The sequence below is a fragment of the Rhinolophus hipposideros genome (genome assembly GCF_964194185.1).
Source record: "Rhinolophus hipposideros genome assembly, chromosome: 2".
In the NCBI taxonomy this organism is placed as follows: Eukaryota; Metazoa; Chordata; class Mammalia; order Chiroptera; family Rhinolophidae; genus Rhinolophus; species Rhinolophus hipposideros.
In genome coordinates, this window is record NC_138048.1 from 67,248,428 (window position 1) to 67,267,079 (window position 18,652).

An 18,652-nucleotide genomic window follows, 5' to 3' on the forward strand; every position below is an offset into this window, starting at 1 on the left:
TAAAGGAGACACCCTCGGTCTTTCATCTTCCTGGCCTAGGTCACATTGCCCTTTGAAATGCCACGGTGGAGTTACTGCCCAGTGGGCAGGACACAGCATAGTTCCCTAGGAACAAAGGAAGGAGCTCTATACTCTCTCTCTTACAGCACCCGGGTTCAAATCTCTGCTCCACCACGTTTCAAGTGTGTGACCTGAGGCAAGTCACGGAACCTCTCTGTGCTTCAATTTCCTAATACGCAAATTGGGAAAGTAACAGTCCCTACCTCACTGGGGACTTATGAGGATGAAATGAAGGCACATTTTCCAAGGACTAAGGTAAAGGGCCTGGGACACATACCTCTCCCACCTGACTTCCCACCGACCTGCTCTGGGAAGATGAAGGGAAGAACAAAGGAGAACTCGTGCTCCCACCCACGGGCCCTGGAGGACCAGGCTGGGTAGGGCTGGCACTGCTTTCGAATCCCACCCCCACCTGCTCCTGCATTTCTCTGGGCTGAGTGAAAGCAGAGATGTTGGCTGACTCAGCCAAAAGGCACCAAGGCTCTCATTACCCTGAAATAACGTTATTAAGAGAGTCGATAAAAGGAGGTGCAGAGGAAGAACCCGTTACGTTTACTGAGTACAGGAGTGTGGTTCTGGAAAGCTGATTTGAATGGAATGCTGGGCCTTATTTATTATTAACAACATGAGGGCGCAAATGGAACCATAGAGACTTTGTCTTCATTCCATTTTGAGTTCCTACAAATAAAGCACCCACTCCCTATCGAGCTGTGCCAATTATCTGCAACCTGCTTGCCCTGCATCATGATCACCAGGGGACTGGCCAGGGCCCCAGAGGGATTGGCACTGGCTCTGAAACTGCAATGAAATCTGTGTTCTTGTAAGGAAGACTAAGGATTTCAGTCTAGAGAAGCATGTGTGAAGTCAGTTTCCCTACTGTCAGCGTATACAGAGGGTGCCAAAAAAATGTATACACATTTTAGGGAAGGAAAACTGTATTAGAATTGTAATACTCGATATATACTGATAACAAAAGATAAATACAAGTCACATTGGACTTCTGCAATTACAAGAGGTGCTCAGAGTGGTTACCATCAGGGTCCAGACACTTCTGGACCTATTTCAAGTGAACTACTGCTGCTTGAGCAATGTTGACCAAAGTGTCCACTTGTACACATTTTTTTGGCACCCCCAGTATTTTCCAAACCATAAATCAAAACCTAGTATGTCACAGAGGATTTGTGTATGGCTTGTGCAACTGCCCTTAGGCTGTCTTAAAGGTAACATTTTGAATGCCAAAATATTGGCCTTTGGGGAGTATGACAGAATATTTTACTCACTTGAAAAATTCAGGCACTCACCACATTCATTCATTTGGCAGGGAGATAAAAGGTAGCAAATAGGGAAACATTTTTAAAATGGAAACCCATAGTTACCATCTATAAGAGTTGCTCCCTTATTCTTATCTTGATCTGAATAGCAAAGAGAAACTACTAGAGGACCCTGAGTCTCCATAATCACCCCCTGAGCACTAACGGTCATGGGTAGAACTGCCAAGGAAAGTGACGACTCCCTAATTCTATCCCTCTTCTGTCCCTCAAAAGAGGCAACCATCTATGTACTGACTATGTTCTCCTTTTCACCCCAGGTCATTTCAAAGGACAAAGTATCTCCCTGAGAACTTGTGGTCTATTCAGTGTGCTCCTGGGTTAGAAATGAGAACTGTACAGAATGACATCTGACCCCAACAGAGCATTGCCTTGAGAGGCAGGCTAGCTTCATAATAGGTGGTCTTGGAGTCAGACTATCTAGATTCAAATCTTCACTTCCCCACCCCTAATCTGGGCAGGCTCTGAGCGTCAGTTTTAGCATCAATAAAGTAGACATAACTTTCTACTTTTGCTACTGTGGTGACGTAAGCAAAGTACCTGGTTCATGCTAACAATTAATGAATGTTAACTGTTCCTTCTAGACAATGAAAACAAGGTGACAACTATCAGCATGTCAGTATTAAATCTAAGCAATTAACAATCTTCTAGTCACCTCCTAGGAATTTGGAAAAGAATACAAATACAGAGCATTTTTCCTAACAATAAATCATTTTAGTGTCTTAGAATATAAAAATATAAAATTTAAAAATAAGTTAATGGGCTAGTTTCCAATGAAACAGAAAACCAGAGAGAAAATACTTTGGCCATTCTTCCCCGGACCTGGGCCTGTGGGTTCATTAATGTACAAGTAGCCACATTCCACATGAAGTCTACTAAACACTGGGTCCCTAAGACGTGGAGATTTCCATTGTTCATTGGTTTTCTGACTAACAAAGCACTAAATTAATACAGTGTATCCTGGACACCATTTTACCTGTTGGATTTATAATACTAATTTTTAATTGAATTTCAAAATTTAAGATGTACACTTTAGTTGTAAAATTATGGTCATTAGACTTGAATTCTGCTTCCTTGTTTCATTGTTTGCTTGCTTGTTTGCTCTTTTACCATGTGGACATTGGTTTGGTTTATTTTGTATTTTTAAAAAATGTATTTTATAAAATAGGAAGACTGAAAAAGATATACTCTAAAGCCATTACTTTTTTAACCTTTCATTATTCTATGAATTCCTCAAATATCAAACTCCATATTATACTTTTAGCAATTAATGAAAATGTTTGTTGAGAAGAAATATGTCTTTAATACCAAAATTAGTTTAGTCTAACCTCAGGCAGAGTCTTTTCAGAATTATGGAAGCCACAGAATAAGAAACAGTCTCTACCCTCTGTGTCATTTGCAAATAGGGGAGAAGCATGTTTTTAAAAAGCCAGTGAGGACAGTAGGGAGATTCCAGAAGGCAGAAGACAGGGAGCAGGATCCTAGAAGCAGATGGTATGCTATAGCAGAGGATAAGGAAAGAGAGAGGTGAGATTGTTTTCAAATATTTAAAGTACCCCTCTTCAGAGTCTAGGTATTTTCTAATCTTCACACACTGCATCCTGTCAGAAACTGTGGTAGCTTTTTATCTTCCCCAATTCAGCTTTTTCTCACCTCCTTTTTTCACACATCCGGTGCTTTTCACACATATCACATTCAGACTGTCATGTGTGTCATCCACCACTACTGCAGGGCAGCTAGGAAAAGCAATTCGATTAGTGATTACCAATTACAGTTCTACAGAATCTGCTTCTCCTCAGTCACTAAGCAGCCTGACCCTGGTTTCTCTTTGAGCAATAGGTTTCATTATCCCTAAGATTGTAGCTTTAAAAATAATAGTAAGTTCTAATACATTCCAGTCAACTATTTAGCAGATCCCTTTTATTTAAAAATGGGAGAAAAAATATTCATTTGAGAAAGCACTATACTGATGTGAATATTTAGAGATTCTTAGCTACCCTATATATGGGATAACCGTCTTGAAACTGAAAACAAAATTTAATTTCTTTTGTCAACAAGGACTTACGAGTAGCCTACCATTCATGCCATTTCTTTAGCCATGATAAAGGATATGACAGTTACTGTTCTTCTAAGAATTTATAATTTAGTTGGAGAAGAAAGTAAAATTGAAATAATATTTTTTCAGTTGTTAATAATGCAACAGTGTAAAACTATACAATGCGACAAAATGCTTACTTGTCAATAGGTGGTAAGAGTTCAGAAGAAGCAAAGCTTCTGTGCATGTGATGGGCTGGGAAGGCTTCCTGGGCCTGAGAAGGCATGGATGATAGACTTTGTTCTGGCAGGGAGGAGGCCAAACTCCCAAGAAAAGCAAGATAGGGAGAAAACCAGGGAAATCTCAGAGGTGGCTACTTGCAAGGCATATTCATACGCTGTAGACTGGCTGAAGGTGAGGTTTCATGTAGGGGAGATAATGCTGGAAACAGAGTGTCTGAGTTTAAGACAATTTAAAGAAACTGGAGTGCATCAAATTGCTCTATTATATTCTCTCAGCCAATAAAAAAAAATTGTTAAGCTCCTATTGTATACAAGGCACTATAGGGAGTGGGGAAAGGCAGAAAAATAAAAAGGAAAAATCTAATTTGAGCTCAGGAGCTAGACATAAAAACAGGAAATGTTAATGTAAAAAATACTAAACAAAACCAGAAAAAAAAAGTAAGGTGAGTTGGCAAATAATTACTACATCTGTACAGGAAACCAATTATTTTGTCTGCTAAATACCTTTTCCTTTCTTCTGAGAATAAAAGAGCCTTCCTTCATTTCTGAGTATTGTTCCTCCCAGCCCCCCAACTGATCCTGTGGTGTCACAGGAGCTGCCATTTATTCCATGTCCCCATCCCCTGGCCATAATCAATTGGTAAGGAGTGAGTCCTAGCAGCATGACCCACCTGTGTCCCAGTTTCTTTCAGGAACCAGCTACGTCCATGCTTCGTTTTTCAATTACTTTATGAAAAAATATGAACATTCTGCTGATCAATTCCCCATTTGAAAAGCTAATTCAAATTAGATGCCTGTCACTTGCGATTCAAAGAGTTTTATCAAACTTCTAAATGATTAAAATCTGCCTCGTTTTATAGTTGTTTTCATTCCTTCCTTCAAACTTCTTTCCGTTCAACTTGTGGATGTTTCTCACTCACCTTTGTGTCACCTGAAGTGCCGAGGTCTGTGATTTGTACTAAGCAGACAGAATTGGACGAATATTACCAGATACAGTAACAGATAAACTCCCAACTCTTAGTTGCTTGACACCTTACAAGTTAATTTCTCACTCTCACAAAGGGGTGTTCTTAAAGAGGAGGTATCTCTCCTCTAGGTGGTGCTTCTGGGACCAGCTTCTTTCACCTTGTGGTTCCATCCCCCATGGCCATTGTTTCCTGTGCTGAATCGCTATAGGCAGGAGAAGAAAGCATGAAGATGCCTCCTGCTCTTTAACCACCTGGGCCCAGAAGTGACTACAGCTTTTCTGCTCTCAATTCAATTGGGAAAAGCCACACAGACATGAAGATTGGGAAATGCGATACCTAACTAAGCACCAGCTCCTGAGGACAGACAGTTCTACCCTGTGGAAAGGAAGCAGTGATCTCTAGTGAGAAAGTAGCTATTTCTCCCACAGACATTCAAGTAATGTTGGTTGAGTGTACCTTATTACAAGAAAGGGAAGGGAAGGGAAAAGAAGGGAAGGGAAGGGAAGGGAAGGGAAGGGAAGGGAAGGGAAGGGAAGGGAAGGGAAGGGAAGGGAAGGAAAGGAAAGGAAAGGGAGAGAATAGAAAAATAAAGCAAAAGAAAGAAACCCTCTATAACAAAGTGAAAATAAAGTTCACTGTGAGTTAGATGGTGAAAGATTTCTTCTCAAGGACCAAGGATTGAGCATTTTTCTTGCATTTTATTATTTGTACAAAACCCACTAGAAAACATCACAGATCACAGATTAAAAAAATGCAGAAACTCTGCTGACCCCCTTAGTGAAATTAAAATATCCCCAACATACATTTTTTTTTAAATTCTTCCAAATTATTAACCTTGGGGTCAAAATTGCATAAGTCAAAACTCATGTCTCCAGAAGCTTTCATTGTCAAAATTCTTTTCATAGGAATTAGTTGCTGGATAAAAAAGCACAGAGAAATCTGCCACAGAATTTTCATTAATGGCCAGAATTTCAAGGATGAAGACATCTTCATAAAATGGCTTTCTTCTGTTAAATTGCATCCCACCTCCTTTCCTTGTGAGGACAATGAAGGAAAATTACAACCCTTGGAACACACCGGAAACATTTCAAAGCCTTTCTGGAGAGTTTTCAAATATTTTTAAATTTTTTTCTCCCAAAAAAATTCTAAGTACAAACCCTTATGGTATGAGATGTGAGTTATGGAGCAGCTTTCCATGCTTAGGGGAAGGGAAGAGAGTGAAGGAGATAGGAGCTTCCTAAGACAAGGCCAGACCCCAGTCATGACGGGGACATCCTGGGAATCCTTCCCCCCAGAGTATCAAGGTACATTCTCTGACACTAAAGAGAACTTCTAAAGGATAGGGCCTTGTTTAATTTGCCTTGGCATTTCTAGTACGTAGCACAGTCTCTGAGCCCTGGCAATAAATATTTGGCGAATGAATGAATGACTAGCGCTGGGATTTAGTTATTATAAATTGGATGAAAAGTGAACATCTGGCCTCAATAACAAAGAAAAATATCTTGAACTGGGACACAAAATTGGAGCAAGACAAGCAAGAGGCATTCAATGCTAAGTCACTGTAATTGCTTTTAGTTGGAAACCTGTATAATCTCAGAGTCAGGAGCAAAGATGAGTCACCAGGCAGAGGTCAAAAGGATTTAGCTAATTAGGTGGTATTTTGAGTAAGAAGCCAAGGAAGTTACTACTTTTAAGTTATTGTTCAACCTAATTGGAAAAGGTCAACAGTAATAAAAGATCTGATTTTTCTTCATAGCTTATCTACGTTACTCCAAAAAGTGCAAGCAGCCTTGAGCAAAACCTGGAAGTGGATCTCATCTCCCCTTTTGTCATCTCCTGTCGTCAGCACGTACACCTCCATGCGTGTGGTGGTTTTCTATTTTTTCCCCCTCATCCACTCCTCACTCCCCAGGGCCTTCCTGGAACAACACTTCTTGCTTCAGACGTTCCCATCCTAAGTGTAACTGTTTTGTGTCTCGGTTAGGCACACTCTGCATTTGGCTGGTGAGAGCTGCCTAATTTGCTAATCTGCTCCTGTGTTCAGAGAGGTCATTCATGGCAAATCCTGGTAAAATATAGTCTTGTTTATTGGGGCCTCTGGAGACAAGGCCTCTACCCAATGGAGTAACTCTAATCGTGAAAATTTTCAAGTGAAGGAAAGCCACTGGGGAGGGGATCGTGGGGCAGGCTGAACTTTTGCTGCCCTTTAAATCACACCAGGAGTGGCAACCTCTGTTTCTGTCTGATCTGGAGACCTGGCTAGCAGAGCCCTTTGAAAACAGCAACTGTCCTCGTTGAATCAGCACTGCAAGACCTCTCATTGCAAAACCTCAGCCCCAGACCAGACAGAAAGATAACGGTTGCATTGGTTGATATTTTTTTCAAAAGGCTGCCTGAGTCATTTCCTTTTAAGCACTCTGACTCCTTTATTTCTGGTTATCTCAAATACTTCTTATAAATTAATAGGTGAAAACACACATCAGTTGTCTGTGCTGTCCTTTATACTCCTTAGAAAAAATACTTCACCTAGTTTAAAGAACAAAATTGTAACTGTGACCAAGACACAACAGAGTCCGTGGTTGTTCATTGCCAAAGGAGGGACATTCTGCCACAATCCCATAAGCAGTTTGAAGGTGGTTATGTCTACAAAGCACTACAAGTTACCAGGCTTCCAAGGGAATAAAAGGTAAATGTTGGTGACTATTATGTAGGCCCACAAGTTTTACCCATGTTTCCCTCCCTGTTGTCACTATTGCTGCTTTAATTTTTTTTCAGAAACAATACAGAGTATCAGTGAATTCGCAGAAATACATATCCACAGATATACATATACACATCCATTCGTACATATGTAAACTGACTATTCCTAGAAATATTCTCAAAGGAAGCTAGCTGCCTTTTAAAAGTCTTCCCTTCAAAATAACAAAGTAGGTTACAGTCTTTGTTGCAAATTAGAAGAGTCTCACATATTCAGCAGACAGGTCTATAGAAAACTCAACCAAATAGATTTTCCCTCTTGAACTGAATAACAATGATAACAACAACAAAAAAACACTAGCCCTGATAAGGGAGGCACTTACACCAAACTCAGGCACTGCACAGAGGAAGATAAATGAGGTCACCCTGGAGCCTACAGGTCAGAGTTAGTCAGCATATTTAGCGGGGTTCACCTTATACTAGCTGATCCAACTTGTTTACTTATCTGGTACCCCATGAAACCCATAGATCAACCTTAGCAAACAGAACATGGAATTAGGGTAGAATGGACTGTATTTGTGAAGCAGACCCAGGGAAACTAGCATGAGTGACAGGAGATGGCAGAGGGGAAATCAAAAGAGAAATCAAGCCAGCAGGGACAGACCTTTATGAGCTCTGACACCTGAGGAACCCCACAGCTTACAAATAATTGTCAGCGTGGTGGTGCTGAGTCATAAAGAAAAGGTTAGGTCACATCTGATAGACTGTTTATTAAGACAAGGAGGTGAATAATGCATCCTAGATAATTATTCTCTAGAAATGGTTTTCAGAAAGCTTTGATGCATAAAATGTAACTTTAAAAATCTAAACATTGAAAGCATTTTATTTCTCACTGTCAACCAAAACAGGAAGTGTTAGTATGTCAGCCAATCAAATTCAAGAATTGAGAATTATAAAGGGAGAAAAGGGCTATTCTATTATTTTTAATGCACATTTATTACTTTAAAGTACTTTGAGTATTTTTAATTTTAGAAGACGTGTTTTAATAAATATGAGGTAGACAATGTTTCAAATTAATATATGAAAAGTTGAAGAATAATCCTTCTAAAATGCTTCAAGATATTTATTTCTGTCATTTACTCAAGTATATCAGGTATATTTCTTGGTTCAGAGACACAGTGGTAAAAAGTTCTCATTTATCCAAATACCATCCCCTTAACCCCAGTACAATTTTGCTTTTGCTAAGGGTCTATGCAAAAAATCTTTTGCTTGTCATTCAAACTCTTGTATATTCTAAATCAACTATGTGCATATAAAGTAGCAGTTGTGTCAAGCAGACGCCTAGCCTCAAGAAATATCCAGATGAACCCAAACCCATCCGTGGTCACCAGGGCTCAGTGCCTACCTCTAAGGGAGCATTTGAACACATAGTCATTGCAGCAAAATAAGTGCTATGTTACAGCTGTAAGCATAATGCTTGTTACGAGAGCAATGGCATGGGAAGTGAGCAGGGTTTGGCATGTGTATTTATGACTGTGCATGTCTGCATGTATGAATGGACATAGTTAAATAATACTGACGCTTTCCATGAAAATAAAAACATACCATAGTAATTTGGGATTATAGCATCTATCATCAAGTAAATATACTGGAAACCAGGTTCTGCCACTTATTAGCTGTGCAAACTTGAAGATGTTACTTGACCTCTCTGAGATTTCATTTTCCACCTACATAATAAAAGATAATTGTAGTACCTAATTTAGAGAGTTATTACAGCCCTTCATAAAGGAGAATCAAAAATCATTAATTATGCTTCTTTATTATTGGTATGTAAATATTCTTTACAATAGTCTGTGTTTGCCAGACATTCAGAAAATTCTGTTTTTCATTTTAAAATTTAGTCTGAAATGTGTGTTCAAGAATGTAAACAAGGAAAGGTTGAGCTCTTCAAACATACAGGTAAGCATGCCCAAAAGAACAACAAACAGCCAGGCAGGGGTAAGAGCTCCAGCTTTTTTGGAAGCTCTCCTGAGTGCCCAGATATTTTTAGATTATTTTTAAAATGGAAAACAGAAACACACACACACCAAAAGGCATAGAACAAACACCCAGAAATATTTTGCTTCAATTTTACATGGGTTATTTTTACAGGTCTGTCTTGCTGTGTGGCTTTCATTGAGAATGAAATGAATACGTGATATTGCTTCCATGGCAACCTGTTTCTTTGTGATTGGCTGAACGGTATCTAGGCCCTTCAACAATACCCCAGAAAGTACAAGGACTCTTCATATTTAACAGATGCAGTAAAACCTACCAACCCCGTGGCATTTGTTATGCAACTCACTATTAATAAAGAGATTCAGATCCATTCTAACATTTTCTCACCCTCCAAACATCCTTGTGAGGTTTTTTTTTTCTTTTTCCTTGTTGAAAACTGACATATAGAGAAACAGGACTGGGGACTGGGAAGGAAGAACAGGACCTGGAGAAAGGGGCGTAAAACCTTGAAAGTATGAGAGGACAAAGCCTTGTCATACTTATAATTGCAATAGCGTTCATTTCATTTGTTTTATTTCAAAATAGAAATAGTTTAAAGAGAAAAGTGATTGCCATTTTACATTTATTTATTCATAATTAGGAAAGAAAGCATCGTACACCCAAGACAATTCATAAAAGCGTGAGCGTGCTGGTGTGACTAACCAAGCAAAATGAGGTGAATAGTACAAATTAAATAGCCCAAAGGAGACAATATGTATTTACTAGTGTCCGTGGGAAATTGAGTTTTTTTGTTTTTTTTTTTTTTTAAGCGTATATGATTTGAAACTCCCAGTCTAAGGAAAACATTCATTAAAAAAAAAAAAAAAAAAGTCCCAATTTGCAAAAGAGTTAAATTTCCAGGTAATTATTTTTTTCTACAACCCCTACACTGTCTGGGTACCTGTGAACTCTCCCTGTGTACTTAAAAGTTTTATTTACACCATATGTAGAGTAACTCTACCACCTAATAGGGGCAACAGTACTGAAAAGCAGCCAGGAATTTTAATATTTGCATATTTTACCATTCTACTTTGGATATTCTTATTTGAATGTCCTGTTTGAAATTGAGTTTCTCAACTCCCAGTAGAGGGTACAATTTGAAAACCTGCACATATATGTTTAGGTTTAAAACCTTTAAAATCATAAGGGGAAATTACTTTACCTTCAGCTTGTATATAAATGACTCTATAGAGATGTGTTGATTTTTTATATAAATCCAATGAAAGTCGTGTTAGGAAGCGCTATTTGACAAAATCCTGGGACTATATCTAAAGCTGATATTTCCTGATATTCCCAGAAATATAACTGTCCATGTGTTTCCTACAAATCGTCAAACTGATATAATAGGGTAGGTTTAAAAATGTATATAGAATAGTATCTTAGCTATGATAAATTAATATACATTTTTAAAACACTGAAAAATCACATATCAAAATATTAGCCATGATTATCTATAGGGGTTTATAGTTGATTTTTGTCAGACTAAACAACATGCTTTTAATGAACAACTGGGTCAAAAAAAAATAAGGAGAGAGATCTAAATATATATATAGAAATGAGAATGAAAATACATCCTGTCAAAATTATTGGGATGCAGCAAAAGCAGTAGTAAGAGGGAAATTTATATCATTACAGGCCTATCTTAAGAAAGAAGAAAAATCCCAGATAAACAACCTTCTGTTACACCTTAAAGAACTAAAAAAAGAAGAACAAATGAAACCCAAAGTCAGCAGAAGGAAGGAAATAATAAAAATCAGAAGAGAAACTAAATGAAATAAAAAACAGAAAGACAATAGAAAAAATTAATGCAACAAAGAGCTGGTTCTTTGAAAAGATTAATAAAATTGACAAATCCTAGGCTAGAATAAACAAAACCAGAAATGAAATAGGACAAGTTACCACAGATGCCACAGAAATACAAAGGATCATCAAGAATACTACCAAGGACTATAGGCCACCAAATTTAATAACCTAGAAGAAATGGACAAGTTCTTAGAAACTTACAGTCTTTTTAGGCTGAATCACAAAGAACTGGAAAATCTAAACAGACTGATCAACAGTAAGAAAGTTGAATCAGTCATACAAAACCTTCCCAAAAGCAAAAATCCAGGACCAAATGGCTTCACTAGTGAATTCTACTAAACCTTCAAAGACGATCTGTCCTACTCAAATTCTCCCAAAAAACTGAAGAAGAGACAATACTTCCCAACTCATTTTATGAGTCCAACATTATCCTGATACCAAAACCTGGTAGGGATAACACAGAAAAAGAAAATACAGGCCAATATCTCTGATGAATACAGATGCAAAAATCCTAAACAAAATTCTAGCAAATCTAATGCAACAATTCATTAAAAATATTATACATCACAACCAAGTGGGGTTCATCCCCAGGGCACAAGGATGGTTCAACATCCGCAAATCCATCAATGTGATACATCACATAAACAAAATAAAGGGCAAAAATCATATGATTATATCAATAGATGCACAAAAATGTTTGACAAGGTACATTTATAATTAAAACACTTAATAAAATGGGTATAGAAGAAAACTACCTTAACATAATAAAGGCCATATATGACAAACACTCAGCTAATATCATAATTAATGGTGAAAAGCTGAAGCCCTTTGCTCTATGTTCAGAAACGCTGTCCCCTATCACCTCTGCTTTTCAATATAGTATTGGAAATCCTAGCCAGAGCAATCAGGTAAGAGAAAGAAATAAAAGGCATCCAAATTGGGAATGAAGAAGTTAGATTGGCATTTTTTGCAGATAACATGATGTTATATATAGAAAATCCTAAAGACTCCACCAAAATGCTATTAGAAAAAATAAATGAATACAGTAAAGTTGCTGGCTACAAAATCAATGTACAAAGTCCACTGCATTTCTATATATTAACAATGAAATCTCAGAAAAAGAAATAAAAAAAGAATTTATACCTAGGAATAAATTTAACAAAAGATGTGAAAGATGTATACATTGAAAATTATATGACATTTTTAAAAGAAATTAAAGAAGACACAAAGAAATGGAAAGATATTCCATGTTCATGGATCGCAAGAATCAACATAGTTAAAATGGCCATATTACCCAAAGCAATATACAGATTTAATGCAATCCCCATCAAAATCCCAATGGCATTTTTTTTAAAGAAATAGAACAAAAAATCATTAGATTTGTATGGAATCACAAAAGACCCTGAAGAGCCAAACAATCCTAAGAAAAAGCAACAATGCTGGAAGTATCACACTCCCTGACTTCAGTTTGTACTACAGAGAAACAATAATCAAAGCAGCATGGTACTGGCAGAAAAACAGACACACAGACCAATGAAATACAACTGAAAACTCAGAAATAAACCCACATGAATGTGGACAAATAATTTTAGACCAAGAAGCCAAAAACATACAATGGAGAAAAGACAGCCTCGTCAATAAATGGTACTGGGAGAATTGGATATCCACATCCAAAAGAATGAAACTAGACTGCTATCTGTCACCATGTACCAGAATTAACTCAAAATGGATCAAAGACTTAACCATAAGACCTGAAACAATAAATTGCATAGAAGAAAACACAGGTACGAAACTTATGGACCTTGGGTTCAAAGGGGATTTTATGAATTTTATCTCAAAGGCAAGGGAAGAAAAAGCTAAAATAAATGAATGGGAGTATATCAAACTAAAAAGCTTCTGCACAGCAAAAGAAACCATCGACAAAACAAAGAGGTATCCAACCGAATGGGAGAAGATATTTGCAAAGAGTGCCTTAGATAAGGGGCTAATATCCAAAAGTATATAAAGTACTCATACAGTTCAACAACAACAACAGCAGCAGCAGCAAAAATAAATAAATAAGTAAAAATGGGCAGACGAACTGAAAAGACATTTCTCCAGAGAGGACATACAGATGGCCAATAGACATATGAAAAGATGTTCAACATCACTAATCATCAGAGAAATGCAAATAAAAATCACAATGACATATCATTTCACACCTGTTTGAATGGCTATCATCAACAAGACAAGTAATAACAAGTGTTGGAGAGGCTGTGGAGAAAAACAAACACTCATACACTGTTGGTGGGAATGCAGACTGGTGCAGCCGCTATGGAAGGCAGTGTGGAGGTTCCTCAAAAAATTAAGAATAGAATTACCATATGACCCAGCAATCCCTCTCCTGGGTATACACCAAAAAAAAATCTGAAAACATTTATCCATTAAGATATATGTGCTCCAATGTTCATTGCCACTTCATTTATGGTGGCCAAGATATGGAAATAACCAAAGTGTCCTTCGATAGATGATTGAATAAAGTGTGGTACATATACACAATGGAGTACTACTCTGCCATAAGAAGAGATGAAATAGTGCCATTTGCAACAACATAGATGGATCTGGAGATTATTATGCTAAGCAAAATACGTCAGATGGAAAAAGTTGAGAACCATATGACTTCACTGATACGTGAGATATAAAAATGAAAACAACAAAGGAACAAGACAAACAAATACAGAAAAAAAGGAAAAACAACTCATAAACACAAACAATAGTTTAGTGGTTACCAGAGGGTAAGGGGAGAGGGGGTGGCAGAAGTGGGTAAACAGGGTCAAATATATGGTGATGGAAGGAGACCTGATATACAGACGATGTATTACAGAACTGCACACTTGAAACCTATGTAATTTTAGTAACCATTGTCACCCCAATAAATTTTAATTAAAAAAAAATAAATATAAAAAAATAAAATAAAAATAAATGAATGAAGAAAAGATTTAAACATCATATATCAAAATGTTAATCCTGATTATCTATAGGGGTTTATAGCTGGTTTTTGTCGGGTTACTTTTCCTTTAAACTTATACCTTACTCTCCACATTTTTCATACAATGTGTCATTTAAAAAGGAGAAGTAATTTTTTTTAAAAGAAACTATCAGTGCTCCTTTAATCTCTCTTTGTAAGGACAATTAAGCCTTAACTGTGTAAAAAGCCTTACACATTTTAAAGTGTTGTGCATCCATTATGTCATTTCAAGCACACAATTGCCTGGAAGGAAGATATGACAGAGAGTGGAGTCTCACTTACAGATAAGGAAAAGGAAGGCCAGAGGTCAGCCAACTTTGCAGGACGGCAGAGGACACTGGAGTCAGAGCTGGGAGAATATATCCAGTGTCCTGGGAGCCCCTATCTCACAACACTTAGATTATATATGAGATATATTACTCTGATGGTTTTCACATCTTTTTAAACTAAGTTATAAGTCCATTTTCATGTCTCAATATTTTATATTCTGTTCCTGCATGTAATACACTGCTAAGAATCAAGAAGATGCTTAACAAATATTTTTTAATGAATTTACAATAATCCTTTTCTCTTCATATTTTTTAAAACTCATTTATCTATGTAGCTAAACATACGTGCTAAAGAACTGACAGATAGCACTGTAACCTTTCCTTTAAACTATTGCCCAAAGTTTGAAACTCGAGGGTTTTAAAATGTACATATACTTTCCTAGCCATGCAAGCAGTTTTAGGGGAAAGGATATAAGAAAAGAATAACATGAATATTCATCTAAGCCGTTTTTGAAAAGCAAGATCTAGAAAAGGGCAAGGGCATCTCATCAGTGCCAGTTCGCTAGGCCCAGTAGGAAGTGGAGGCAGGGAGCAAGGAAGGCAGGTACTTCCCAATCCAACCACCTTCCCAGCCTAGTCCCAGAGTGAGATCAGCAGTTAGGACAAATGGAGTTCTCAGGGACAATCCCAAAATGCATGATGGGGGGGGGGGGGAGTGAAGAAATGAACATCCCAAGATGCCAGGATGGAAAGGAAATTACCTAGAGTGTCCAAGTTCCTTTCCTCTTTTGTTATAAGGGATCGGCAGCAACAGAGTCCCTGCAAATATACATGAGTAAATTAGAAAAAGGTGTCCCTTCTTCCCAACAGACATACTCTTAACCAATGCATATAGCTTGGTGAGTGGATTGGGGGCTGGATTACATCCCCATTCATTCATGCACAACTGTAAGCAACCTGCACAACTGTATGCTGCAGCCCTGTTCATGAACTGGAAACATAATCAAGTCAGGTCTGCCTCTAACTGGAAGGTATTCGTTGTCAACAAAGTATCCTTCCGTTAATAGATTCACATACACACACATCAGATATAGCAGAGACAAAGAGATGGTTTCTAGAATCCAGAGGCAAATGTATTATTTCCCTAGTTAAAAAGAAATGGATATACACCTCATGGAGTATTGTAATGACTGAATGAGATAATATATGTCAAGCACAATGCTTAGCATGAATCATTCAGTAAAATGTTAGTTAAATGTTGGTTCTCTGCCATTTTCCCCTACTAATACTAAAACTATTCAGACAAAGCTGCAGCTACAGTGGTAATTTTTTTTAATCCAACTCTTTTCTTGCCATAAATCCCAAAGCCTACATATTTCCCTACATAGGAACAAACTTCATTCCCTGCCCACCACCATCCTATATACCAAGTACATTTTCGAGTAGCAGGAAGTATGCCATAGATACTGAACCCATCTGGAAAAACTGCAAATTAGTTTTGTATGAAATGCTGGTGTAAAAGTCAAAGCCAGCTCTGACTTTACGTTTCATAAAGAAACTAAAATTTGACCCACGTTTGCAAAAATTTTGCCAGCATTTGCTATGGGCCTGTGTTTATCGTTAACCCATGGATGTGAACCCATCTCAAAGAGAAAAGAGTCCAGATCTGTGGAGAGCAAAGCAGAAGTCAAGCAGAACTCCCCAAGGTCCCTTTGAACACTGACTCTGGAAAAAAAAACAAAAAAAAAGCAGAAATTGATGCACAAAACTGGGCAGAAAAAATGTGCAGAGTCATATCTTTTGATGAACTTGGGTCACAGTCCTTGCTGCAGTTTTTCCACCCCTTCCAAACAAACTCCAGAGACAGATCAGCCATTTCTGAATGTTTACCATGGCTTCAGAGGAAACCATGAGTTCTTGCCTTCCCTATGGTATTTTTAGTTAAAAATAAAAAAACAACAACAACCTGTAAATGTGTAGAGAATCCACCTGCCATAACTTGGCCAAATTCAGTGGTGAGACGACAGTCGTACTCTGCCAGTATTCTCAATCTTGGAATTGATGTCATGCTGGCCCAGAGTCATGCTGTTTTCAAAATACCCTTTCTCCCCTCTCTAAGGCAGCTGCAGCCCTCAGAACTTCTGAACCTGGAATCTCACAAGTAGATAGTACCCCCCAAGATATGTATATTTTAATAAAATGTCAGGTAGCCATATTTTTCTGACATGGTATAGCTTTAGCCAGGGACAATTTTTAGAGGGTGAAACTCAAGGCAGTGCTCTAACATGTGGTATCTTAATAATTGGGAAATTGCACGAATCAGAGAATTTTCATCATCAAGGCAAGTTTGAAAATAAAGGACATTATACAGAACACAGGTCAAAAACCAGAATTAGACAACCCAAATCAGGATGAAAGCATTTATAAAACAACAGACAATACAACTATTTTAAAGCTAGGGAAATAAAAATATCATATTTTTTTTTTAATTAATTTTATTGGGGTGACAATTGTTAGTAAATTTACATAGATTTCAGGTGTACAATTCTGTATTACATCGTCTATAAATCCCATTGCATGTTCACCACCCAGAGTCAGTTCTCCTTCCATCACCATATATTTGATCCCCTTTACCCTCATCACCCACCCCCCACCCCCTTACCCTCTGGTAACCACTAAATTATTGTCTGTGTCTATGAGTTTTTGTTTCTCATTTGTTTGTCTTGTTCTTTTTGGTTTATATACCACATATCAGTGAAATCATAGGGTTCTCTGCTTTTTCTGTCTGACTTGTTTCACTTAGCATTATTCTCTCGAGATCCATCCATGTTGTCACAAATGTTCCTATATCATCTTTCCTTAATGCCGAATAGTATTCCATTGTGTATTGGCGGAAAAACAGACACATAGACCAATGGAATAGAATTGAGAACCCAGAAATAAAACCATATAAATATGGACAGATAATTTTTGACAAAGAAGCTAAAAACATACAATGGAGGAAAGACAGCCTCTTCAATAAATGGTGCTGGCAGAATTGGATAGCTACGTGCAAAAGAATGAAACTGGACTGCTATCTGTCACCATGTACCAAAATTAATTCAAAATGGATCAAAGACTTAAGCATAAGACCTGACACAATAAACTGCATTGAAGAAAACATAGGTACTAAACTTATGGACCTTGGGTTCAAAGAGCATTTTATGAATTTGACTCCAAAGGCAATGGAAGTAAAAACTAAAATAAACAAATGGGATTATATGAAACTGAAAAGCTTCTGCACAGCAAAAGAAACTATTGACAAAATAATGAGGCAACCAACTGAATGGGAGAAGATTTTCGCAAACAGTTCCTCTGATAAGGGGCTAATATCCAAAATATACAAGGAACTCATGAAACTCAACAACAAAAAAACAAACAACCCAATTGAAAAATGGACAGAGGACCTGAAGAGACATTTCTCCAAAAAAATATCATATTTTTAACGTGTATAATGCACTCCCATATGTAACGTGCACCCATGTTTTTGGTCCAAATTTTCAGGGAAACAAATTTTTGTTTTAATTTTTTAATTCAAAATTTTATTTGTTTACATTTAGGAACTTGTTTTTCGTATGAGAAAGGAATTTTAGCATTTATTTTTTAACATATTATGGTACAAGAAATTTTATGTAACACATAATTACAAAACACAAGAACAGATACAAGGTACAAGAAATTTTGTGTACTGGTAACAAATTTATGATATTTACACATCATAGAAGGCCAAGAGCTCTTCGTAGTTGCAAGTTCATCGAAAGCTCAACACTGATGATCATATTCCAGGGTATTATTTTGCATACAGATATCATTATTGATTTCTAGAGTTATGCTTTTAACTCATAAGCATAAATAAACTAATTAAAAACACTTATAAAGATACGGAATTAGTACCACCATGTATCATGCACATCCTTACTTTTCCCTCACAAATTTGGGCAAACAGTGCACATTATACATGGCAAAATACAGTAGATTCTTTTAAAGTTAAGAACAAGGTAGAGGAGAGAAAAGATAATAACAAGAGCTTATGTTCTCTTTGGATTTCTCTGAGTTATAATAGTTCCTGTGCTGAGTGTTCCAGATGAGACCCATCCTCCAGGGTGCTGGGCAGAGGGTAAAACAGGGTCCTGGCTTTGCCTCCACTCTTTGATTCTCACCCAACGT

The 18,652-nt window shown here is 37.4% G+C and overlaps 1 long non-coding RNA gene across 5 annotated transcripts in view; it reads right to left on the reverse strand.

The window, feature by feature from the left end:
* Positions 1 to 18,652, reverse strand: part of LOC308488816 — a 375,646-nt gene that overhangs the window by 313,851 nt on the left and 43,143 nt on the right. For 3 of the 5 annotated variants that reach the window (XR_013991971.1, XR_013991972.1, XR_013991973.1), the window contains exon 2: positions 15,208 to 15,265. The exons of the other annotated variants lie outside the window; for them this stretch is intronic. This is a non-coding gene — a long non-coding RNA (uncharacterized lncRNA). The remainder of the gene's footprint in view (positions 1 to 15,207; positions 15,266 to 18,652) is intronic. 5 annotated transcript variants of the gene reach the window in all.